Source organism: Pinus tabuliformis, chromosome 6 (assembly GCF_031772625.1).
Source record: "Pinus tabuliformis cultivar Carrire ecotype Pingquan chromosome 6, CPIR1, whole genome shotgun sequence".
Taxonomy (NCBI): Eukaryota; Viridiplantae; Streptophyta; class Pinopsida; order Pinales; family Pinaceae; genus Pinus; species Pinus tabuliformis.
The window spans coordinates 1,998,183,823-1,998,194,889 of record NC_142292.1 but is presented as its reverse complement, the minus strand read 5'-3'; the positions used below and the strand labels follow the sequence as shown (position 1 = coordinate 1,998,194,889).

At 44.6% G+C, this 11,067-nt stretch overlaps 1 pseudogene; it reads right to left on the bottom strand.

The window, feature by feature from the left end:
* Positions 1-5,272: 5,272 nt before the first annotated feature.
* Positions 5,273-11,067, bottom strand: part of LOC149267253 (MLO-like protein 11 pseudogene) — a 59,181-nt pseudogene continuing 53,386 nt past the window's right edge.

Sequence of the window (11,067 nt, the reverse complement as noted above, 5' to 3'; positions counted from 1 at the left end):
TACATAGAGAGACATACAAAAAAGATGAGGAATTCAAGGAGGTGGTTCAATAGCTAGAGGTCTAGAGTCATGTTGAGGATGGTGACAAAAAAGTACCTATCATCTACTGATTGGTTTACCTCACAAGCTATACAAGCTTTGTATTTTTAAAGGTTATTAATTGTAGCTTATTAGGTAGGCTCACACCTCCAACTTTATAGGATGTTTTGGTGTTGGTAAGTTAGTTTCGAACTTATAGACGTACATGTACTAGTCTATAATATACGAAGATGCAACAAAGTACTCTAGAGGATATACTTTGTTGTATTAACAAGCCTAGTAATAAGAAACAAGGTATATACCATCCCTTATTGGTACCCACTAGACCTTGGGAAAGCATTTCCATAGATTTTGTGGGAGGTTTACTAACAAACATGAAGGCACATGGCTACCTACTTGTGGTAATTGAAAGTTTTAGAATATGTGCATTCTTATGTCTTGTAAAAAGACCATCAAAAGACAAGAAGTAGCGAACTTGTTCTTTAATAGGTCTGGGTGCACTTTGGGGTTTCACAGATAGGCACTAGATTTCTCAGTACATTTTGCATTATGTTATGTGAGAAGATGAACTTGAAGTTAAACTACATGTATTGGTTTAGCCACAAGTTTCCCAAATTCTAGAGTTTAAATCTTAAGGGCAATATCCAATTGCAAACGAGATTCCTATCAGGGTTAGATTTTGCAAAAATTTCTATAGATCTGTAGAATTTTTGCTGATTTCATAGAAACAACTACTAATTATGCAGAAATTGTGCAATAACCTCTACACACACCTAGAAGCAAAGAACATGGGCCAAGAAAGTACATAAATGAAAATAACATCAATCACACTTCAATTAAACACAATGTGAAAATCAATTCTATTGATCCTAATCTAATGAAAAGTTAAAGAGACATATAGTGCAAGAAAGAAACACATATATAAATTATTAGAAAGGAAATGTATGTAGGACCTCACTTCATGTGGTCCCAACTTAGGGTTTGGCTTGCGCCTAATACTCAAATTTATGTAGACAAGCTCAACATATCAAGTGTGCATCCATCGGAATTTTCATTATCAAGAAAAATTATAATAGAGTTTAGTAGTGACGTGCCTGTTGTCGCTCTGTATTTTTGAGGTTGAGGGAGTAAACACATAGGAAAACATCAGAACCACTTTGGAAGCTAGGATCTAGCCCTGCCAGCTTTAGAGAGGGATCTCTCTGTTTAATTTAGCTTTCTTTTAGTGTAAATTTTAGGCTAGTTATGATTGTACTTTTTTGTTTTGTTTGAAAGGTTTGGTTGATTTGAGTGTTATAATTCCATTGGGCTATGGTGTCTCTAAATTAAACTAGATTTTGCATCAATTTTTAGAGAAGTTCTCACAGGGCAAGCTAGGTTGCACTATTTGGATCTTTTTAGAATTTAAATGGATGGTGGAATAATAGAAGTGTAAGGTTCCGTAGAAATTAAGGAGCAATTAAGAATTCCTTAATTTGACTTCAGCATAAAACATGAAAATTACCAACAACCAAAATAGGGTGCTCTAAGTAACAAATCCTATTTATCACAATTTATATTAAGTAATTAAGATATTTTTGGCTTATAGGGGCTTGACGCAGGTTCAGAAGAGTTATTTAGCCAAACAAATCCCACAGCTATCGGCCCTTTCGGCCACAGCCCACAGAGTGTGGACTGAGGTCTCACCTGAGGTAGCAGGGGAGGGTGTTGGAACCAGGTTTCGACACCCTTGGGATGTCTTAATGTGGTATGGAGGTTACGTGCACCGTTCCGTGGCTTCGCGCCACTCTGCTTCGTGCAGATCCAGACCAAAATTACTCCTTAATACTTATTAATGCCCTGTTTATAGATTTAATCTATTTTTTATGGTATTTAAGCAAACATTTACCAGAATTAACCAGTTCGCATACTTATAACATATACAAATTCACATATATTCATATCATAAGCATACGCGCATAGATCAAATAGTTATATTAACCATACATTATCCAGATCCGCAATAATTCAGTTTTAACACAGAATTTCAGAATCAACTTATCTTTATTCAATTTCTTCACCAATACATCCAGATCTGTCTTGTGCACTCAGTTGCAGGGGTCTGCGCACACAACTGTGGACTCTTCCAGGCCTCTGCGCACACAGCTGCAGAGCCTCTATCCACTACCCAATACCCTCGACTCAGACTTACAGACGCTTCAATACTTTTCTTCTCACAAACCCATTACATATTAGATCCAAGATTACATATCCACGATATAGCTACCCCTAACCATAGAGCCTCGCTCTATTTATGGCGGGCTGACTCAACTTACATTCCTTCACATCATCTTTGGGTGGACAACCCTTTGACTTGACTTATTATAATTAGCACTCTGCACATTCCGCGGAGCCTTTACCCTATCTCTATCCAAAATTTCGGGCCTTGTGCCCCATGACCATTATGCGGGGCTTCTACTACCCAACAGTCCCCCAACACAATCATCGTGACTCATCTCGAGTCACTCAGTTGGTGCGGGAATCTTCGCGCGGAGGTCGGTCAGCAACTTCTGCATGTCATGTGTCCCTTCAACAAATTCTGTTGCGAGCCTTTGTACCTGTTCCAAGTGAGCTGCTGATGCATCCCTATCACTTGTAGTTGCTTGCTCGGTATCACATACTACCTGCATATGTGCTAACTTGCCTTCAATAGTTGTAGAGATGCTAAACGCTTCATCGAGCCAGGGCTGGATGCGTTCTTTAAGTACTGCCTCCTATTGCCACACCGTGTCAACTTGGGCCTTGAGAGCCTGGGCCTCCTTCATTTTGGCCAACCGCTGTGTGATAGCGACCATTTGTGCAGCCCCTCAAGCGGTGTCATAGGCCTGCTGTAACTCACGTGCCTCGGTTTCCACTTGCTGTATGGTTGGGTCCTCTTGGAGGGATGTGAGCATAATGAGAGATTGATCTAGTAGTCCCAAGCATTCGCGGACAACGCTCCTCATTGTTTCCAATCCGGCTTGAATTTCACCACGGCACCGTTCTCGTTCTGTTGGAGGTGTGGGTGGCTGTGCCTTGAGGTAGAGCTCTGCAATTTGTAACGTTAGTTCCCCCTGGGCTCTTGTGGCCTCCTCTTGGGTCGTACAAAATCCAGCTGCCATGTGCTAGATCTTGGTAGCTGTTGGGAGGTCTTCGAGGATGGCTAGCTCCAGTACCGTGCTACACGCCTCCATCATAGCTTGTTCTACTTCTTGGTACTGTGCGGCCAAGTCATCATGCTAGAGAGTGACCTGTTCTAACTTTGCCTTCTGCTCTATCAAGGTGTGGAAGGCGTGACCTTCCCTGGCACGAAGCTCATTAGTTACCCCCTCTTGTAGTTGGTATAGTATTTCCTTGGAAAGGGCGGCCAAATTTAATCCCCAACTACGTTCTTCGCCTGCGGCTTCGGCTAGGACAATGCCTGCTGGAAACGGTAGGGTGTTCGGTGTGTGCGTGCATACCATCTGCTCGGTGGCAGCTGTATCTTCTGTTGGCTGTAGGGTGACCCTACCCGGGGGTCACACCTGTAATTCCTGCAACTGTGCTTGGATCTCCCCCAACACAGTTGTCTGTTCGGTGATTAGCTCAGTCAACGCACTGGTGGGAACATTGCTTGCTGGCTGGCTGTTGTTAATGAATTCTTTTTCCAGAGCCTTCGCTGTTTTGGACTTTTTTCGTGTGGCCGGTGATTTCTTACCGCGCGACCACTTAAGATGGTCCTGCGTCTCCGTTTCCTGTTGCGAGTCCTATTCCAAGTCCATTTCCTGATCTTCCTGGTTCTCTTCTGTTGTCGGGCTCTTGGTAGCCTCCTGCTGCGAAGCGGCCTGTTGTTCCTAACATGTTTTTTCTGCCAATTGAGTGAGTCGCTGCTGGCGTTCCTTCTTCTGCTGTTGTGCTGCCATCCTGTCAAGAATGGCCTTTTCTGGGGTGCGCCATTCTAGAGGCCATGCTGCTAATACCACGTAAATGGCATCATCTGTTGCAATGAATGGAAGTGTGACCCATGATCACTTTGGATCCTTTTGTGCCCGGATATACAAGTGATGCATGTCCGCTTTGAACTCGACCATGCTTTGGAAATTATTGTAGATCGTGGGGGACATCTGCGGTCTTCAAGCAATCCGTGTCTGTATATTCCCTTCCATGGAGGTCCAAAAAGCCTGGATTTCAGAAACCCTTGTTGCATCCTTTGTAGCCCAGAGCAAAATATACGCACTGCTTCGGGTAGGCTATCTTCAATGCTGGGAAACTGGCTCTCCTATGGTAGTTCGCCTGTAACCAGAAGGATTGATAAGAGCAACCATGCATAATGAAATGTCTTACCTTTGTCCTGTGCTTCTTGACAATTGGTCAGAAATTCGTTGCATAAAAACTGTGCCTAATTGAACTGAACCCCTTCGGCGCACTGCCTCGCCAGCGCAATGACAGGAGCTGGCACCTCATCTGCGCGACACTTCCTCATGAGTTTACTAGCTAGTAGCTGAGTGGTGACTCGTACTGCGCGGTCGTTGATGCTTGCTATGACATACCCACGCTTTCCTTTTTCCAGCTGGTATTTCGCCTTCATTGTTTCAGCGAGGCCTACCTCGCTACTTGTTCCTGCTATGTCTATGGGGTTGTTCCCTTTAAGTGGCAGGTGCGTAATTCGGTGGATTAAGTCGGTTGTGATCAGAATCGGCTCTTCCAACCAGAGATATCCATCATGTATGAGACAGAGCAGCTGTCGGATCACAAATATGGTGATGGTCATGCGGTGATAGTGAGGTATCCACCTGAGATTTAGTAATCCCACCTTCTCCACACCTAGTAACCACTTCTACGGCAATAACTTGTCTTCGGCCAATTCGGGGAACTTTTCACTGTCTGCAAGGTCCCAATCTTCGAACTTGATGCTTGGAACGTGCCCCATCGGCAACCCTTCGAACCTTATTTCATCCGGAAGAAGCGGGATCTGGAGCGTAGTCTTTGCAGCGTCCAAGTCCTTCGGTATCTTGGTCGTCCCAGTCCATGGAGAAATATATGAAGGTAGTGACGGAAGTTGGAATGCAACGTCTTCTTCCTCAGCTTGTGCGTCGATCTGATCAATCAGGGCTTGCAAATTGTCATCATCCTCAGCAGGTTCGGTGGTGACTGCTTTGCCTTTGTCAATTGCTAACCACTTGTTAAATCTTGGTGAGGCCCGAATTGTTCCTACCATCTGCTTGTTCTTCCTGGGTCACGGTGTGCGTGGAGACTTTGGAACTTTGGGAACCTCAGTCACGTCCTTGGGCTCTTCCTGATTTAGTTCCAGTTCCTCCGTGAACCGTGCTTGGGTTTTGGCCATGGTACTCATGGGGTGCCTAGTAGTTGAGTACTCGCTGCTCTTCACTAGTTCAAAGTGCCAATATTCCAATGCCATCCACAGATTATGAGATTTGAAAAAATCCCTTCCCTCCTTTTCTAGTTTATTAGTGGCATTTAGTCGGCAGATCTTTGTGTATCTAGTCTAGAACTCTCGTCTTAATGTCCTGCTGCCCGCTCCTCTCTGACGTAACCTAACTTTCTTGTCATGAATAATGTTGCTAACAATCATCTTTCGACTTCTCCCCGCAGTAGCGTAATCCTTCGAGTGCAACTACGATATTTTGGACTGAATGACTTGGTAGAGAATATTTTTGTCGTGTCGGCTTCCTGCAAACTTGTTTATAGTCCCACGACTTCTTTCAACTGCTTGGGGTGCTGAGACTGTAGTTTCTACTGCTAGTCAGGTGTTTGCACCTTTGGTACGATTTCTCAACTTCCCTGCTAACCCGGGCTGCGAGCACCTCTCGAGCGTCTGGGTAGTCATTCTGTCGGTAAGTGCCATTATGGGGGTTGTGTTCTTCCGTAAGTGTGGGTGCAGCCATGATAGCAGGGTCACAACTCGTTCTTGTGCTGCGGGATACCCGACTTGGCCTAATCTCTTTATGTGCAGACTGGCACGGCTTTCGTGGGCACCGCGACATGCTACTCTGCTGAATCCGTCCCTTCTTAGTGCACTTTGCTTCCTTGGCCGTACCCATAGTTTATTGATGTTGCGGGGCCTGCAGCTACCCTATCTTTTCTAGGCTCCCTTCTATCATCTATTACAGGCCCATCGAACCCACGGTATCTGCAACTTCCCATTGGGTTGTTTTATCGGGCGGCCGCTATGAGTGCTTCTCCCTGATTCCCTACTGACCTTGGCGCCGACTACTGGCGAACCAGTTTGTTGTGGTGGCTTTGGGCTACTAATTCTAAGCTGGTTGGGTGTCTGCACATCATACACTGCAGCCTATGTTGGCGAGGGATGCTTACCTTGTTTCACTCTCCCATTCGTGTGCGCACCTGCCTCCGACATCCGCGCCATTTCCTTCACATCTTTGGAACTGCACCCTTTCCTGAAGCAATGGTTGCGCGTGGTGCCTCCACAGATACTTCTGGTGGGTTTGTTCTCCCCTTTGTCGATTCATACTGATCAGCTGGCTGCTCCTTTTCCCCTATTGTCACCATCCTGTTACAATTTAGTGTGGTTACTTCATGCAGTCGGTTCTACCATCGTTCAATCTCTTCATCTGAGTCCAATGTGCAAGAACTATCACAGTCCCATGAGAGTCTACCGTTCGCTGTTGGATTTACCCTGTCCTGATCTTGCACTGTAATCTGGTAGATATAGTCCAATTCACCATCACTATCTTCGTCGCGCACTGGCTCAGTATAGCGTGCCCCTTCAGCTGGATCCAACGGAACCACTATGCGGAGAGATTTCTTTTCGAATATCATTTTTCGTTTCTTGAGGTTGATGACTCCATTCATATCCATTGCCCAATCTATCCCTAACAATGCAGGATATGGGTTACTATCATCCACAATTTCTATGACCTCAAAATCGATTTGTGTGCTAGCACCATCGATGTCTACTGTAACCCCGTGCAGTCTTCCCATGGGCAGGATCTTTTGTTGGTTAGCCATCCATAACTGGATCGGGGACCATTGTAGTGTGGGCCTACCCATGTGCTCCCAAGTCTGTTTCGGTAGGACATTCGCGTCAGACCCCAAATCCAAAATGACCTGGTCCATCTCATAGTCTCCAATCTGGACAGTCAATCGCATTTCCCACCCAGTGCGCAAAGCATGTTTGCCTAACTTCCGAACCATTCATGGTTCGTCCACTCCCACGCATCGAGTTATCAATTCTTGCAGTCCCTTCACCACTTTAGCATCCCTGAGTAACTTCATGCATGTTTCCAAGAAGGTGGTTAGCATAGAAGTATCCTTCTCTGGTCCGAATTGATCCTTACTGTCTGAAGTAGAAGCTTCCGCGAAGTTCTTCTTGGCTTCCATAAAGGTTTCCTTCACACGCTCCAAGTCAAATTCTGGTTGTTTTGAGGGGGCCTTATGGACCCATGTATCCGCCTCTAGCTGCTTCCCCTTATCTTCCCCTGTAGCAGCGCCACTTCTAAGCATCATATTTACGTTAGGATCTTCCATGCGTGGTTCAGCCTTCATCATTTGTACGTTCTAAGTAGGGTTAGCCAGAAGCACCCCCTTTTCCCGCATCTGAGCAATTAGCGTGGGGAAATCGACTGCTTCGTGATCAAATTAGTAACAGTAAGGGCAACAGGCTTTGGTAGGGTTCGTGAAATCACACGCGTAATGCCCCGGTCCTCCACAATTATAGAAAATTAATTGTCCTCGTCCCTGTCCAGGTCCCATTCCCCTGCGGCCCCATTCTTGTCCTTGGTATCCTCCCCGCACGAGTGGTGTAGCGGGATCCTATCTGCATGCCTCCATCTACATCCTATAAGCAGGTTTTCGATCGATCAACATCTCGTTCTTTCATCGTGGCCCACCATCCTACAAAAGTTACAAAATAATTGTTGAGGGGGGGTTGTCTTAGGTTCAGCAATAGATGACAATTATCCGTGGCATGCTTTCCTCCCACCTGACAGATTGCACACTAGAGTGTGGGTGCCATGCTTGGCCTAGCCTGTAGCTCTGGTCGCAATGATATTGGTCCCCCTGCTGCCACATAGTTCATGAAGATCGAACAGTGGTCCTTATCGTGGCCCTGGCCCTTACATTTGATACACCACACCTCTTCTCGTACTTCTGTCCGAGGCGCCTGCCCTTGTTTCAAACTTCACATTTCTAGACATAGGTTTTGTATTTGCACTTGGATTTGCTGTACTCCCAACCCTGGATCCTGTATTGGGGTTTCGTGCAACCGCATTGCTGTCTCCAACGCTTCAGCTTGGGTTGAGATCTTTTGTTGTGACAGAGCCATCCTCAGATATGGTGTTAATGACGCGACAAACCAAGTGCAGTGTTGTGCATCTGACAGTGTCATGTTTGCCTCGTGGATGGTGCTTTTCAATCTCTGATCCAGATCCCACGGGGTTTCACCAGGCAACATTACAATTTCCTTGAACCCAATAACCAATTGTGCTTCTGACTTTGGTCGACCAAATTCCTTGTTTAGTGCCTCCTGGATTACTGCTATTCCCTCATTTGGATGATCACTTGAGTATTTCATGTACCAGGTCAACGCGTGGTCCTGCAGCGTGCTAACTAAGGTAGCCTTCTTGATGTTATCATCTGTGATGCCTTGAGTGTCCCATACAGACTTTATCACAAACCAGAACCGGCCTGGTTCCTCATTTCCTACACCCTTAAATATCGGCAGCTCGACTGCACTTGCCATACCAACTTTTGGTGGTGGAGGAGGTGGGGTTGGTGTCAATGTGGATGGGTTTGATGTAGGTGAAGCTTGTGGTGGCGTGCACGGAGGTGGTATCAGTGGGAAGCACTTCATAATCAATCAGACTGCACTTCTCGGTGAGAACCTTGCAAGCTCTTCCTCGCTACTCTCTACCCCTCCCGTTCTTTAGTAACCTCTTCTGCTCCACATTACTCTAGACATCAATAGACATGCATAATCTATTTTTCACACAAAAGCATCTTAATCCAAGTATTCAATGATTTGATATACTTACCCTGTAGTCCTTGGAGAAATCGCCTTTCCACTTCACTATAACTCATAGTTGTATCTATTGCGAACTCAGTGATAAATCCTCCTATTACCTGATCCAGCCAATGATCTACTACGCGTGCGATTTTATCCTCGGTGGCTTCTAGCTTGTGCACTAGTTCTGGGGTCCACACAATAGGCTGATCTAATTTGCACCTTCCCACACTATCAGCTAACCTCGCGATCCACTCATATAGCTCTATAGGAAATGTCGCGAAGAAGATCTTGTGGATATCTGTGTATATATAGCGGTCCAACCAATCTTCCTCCAATATCTGCATGTTTCTATTTTCCTGAACCGCAAACTTGTGGAGCTTCAAATCCCACCACTCTTCAAGCTCTTTCTTTGTAGGGTTCCAGTGTTCCAACATCAGACACCCCTTAGGCAGATCCCGGTCCCGGAAACGGAACCATTTGTTGGCTTATAGGGGCTTGACCCATGTTCGGAAGAGTTATTTAGCCAAAAAAATCTCGTAGCTACCAGCCCTTTCGGCAACAGCCCGTGGAACGCGGATTGAGGTCTCACCCGATGTAGCAGGGGAGGGTGCTGGAAGCAGGTTTCCGCATCCTTGGGATGTCTTGATGTTGTATGGAGGTTACGCGCACCGTTTCGTGGCTTCGGGCATTTCCTGACCCAAAATACTCATTAATACTTATTAATGCATTGTTTATAGATTTAATCTACTTTTTATGGTCTTTAAACAAACATTTATCAGAATTAACCAGTTCGCGTACTTAGAACATATACAGATTCACATATATTCATATCATAAGCATACACACATAGATAAAAAAGTTATATTAACCATACATTAGCTAGATCTGTAATAATTCAGTTTTAACACAAAATTTCAGAATCAACTTATCTTTATTCAATTTCTTCACCAATACATCCAGATCCGTCCTGCACACTCAGCTGCAGGGGTCTACGCACACAGCTGCGGACTCTTCCAAGCCTCTGTGTACACAGCTGTAGAGCCTCTATCCACTACGCAATACCCTCCACTCGGACTTACAGATGCTTCAAGACTTTTCTTCTCACAAACCCATTACATATCAGATCCAAGATTACATATCAACGAACTAGCTACCCCTAACCATAGAGCCTTGCTCTATTTATACATTTCCATGGTCTACGGACCATGGGTGGGCTGACTCAACTTACATTCCTTTACATCATCTTTGGGCGGACAACCATTTGACTTGACTTATTATAATTCATGCTCCGCACATTCCACGGAGTCTTTACCCTATCTCTATCCAAAATTTCAGGCTTTGTGCCCCATGACCATTACGCAGGGCTTCTGCTACCCAACAAATATGCACGATAATAGAGAAAGAAAAACAATGTTTAAACAGATAAAGAAAAGGAACACATCACACTTTGGTACACCACATGAATCCTATCAAAGGTTCTTGTATTATTGATGCTCCAGTGCTTTGAAAATTACAATATGCAGAAGAAATTAGATTTAGAAATCAACCCTTAATACTTCAAAAAGTGAAGCATTTATAATGAAAATTACAAAAATCCTTTACAAAATCATTGTCAAACCGATAGTGTATTATTAACTTAATTAGAAATAATATGATCTAATCCTAGCATACAAATAGGCCACGTAGGCAATTGAAAGGAAAGGTGGCCCTGTTTTAATGGTTTCGGTTGCTGAGTCAACCCAAAACTATGCTGCGTTGCTGAACCAATCGTCATGCTGGCTGCTGCACTGGTAATTGTTTTACTGTTTCTGAATTATCCTTCAATCCAGTAAATCGACCAATTATTCCCATCTCTTTTCATCTGGTATAGTCAATTTTGTTACCCTGGGGTAAATTTCACCTGCCTCTGTTTATTTGGAAAAAGTTGGCTTCACAGTAAAAATGTGTTTTACCTCATTCGGTACATAGAAATCATTTGACATGGTTTCCAAAAACGCCTTTGCTATCATACTACCCTTAATCCCATTGAACTTGATGCTTCTTTT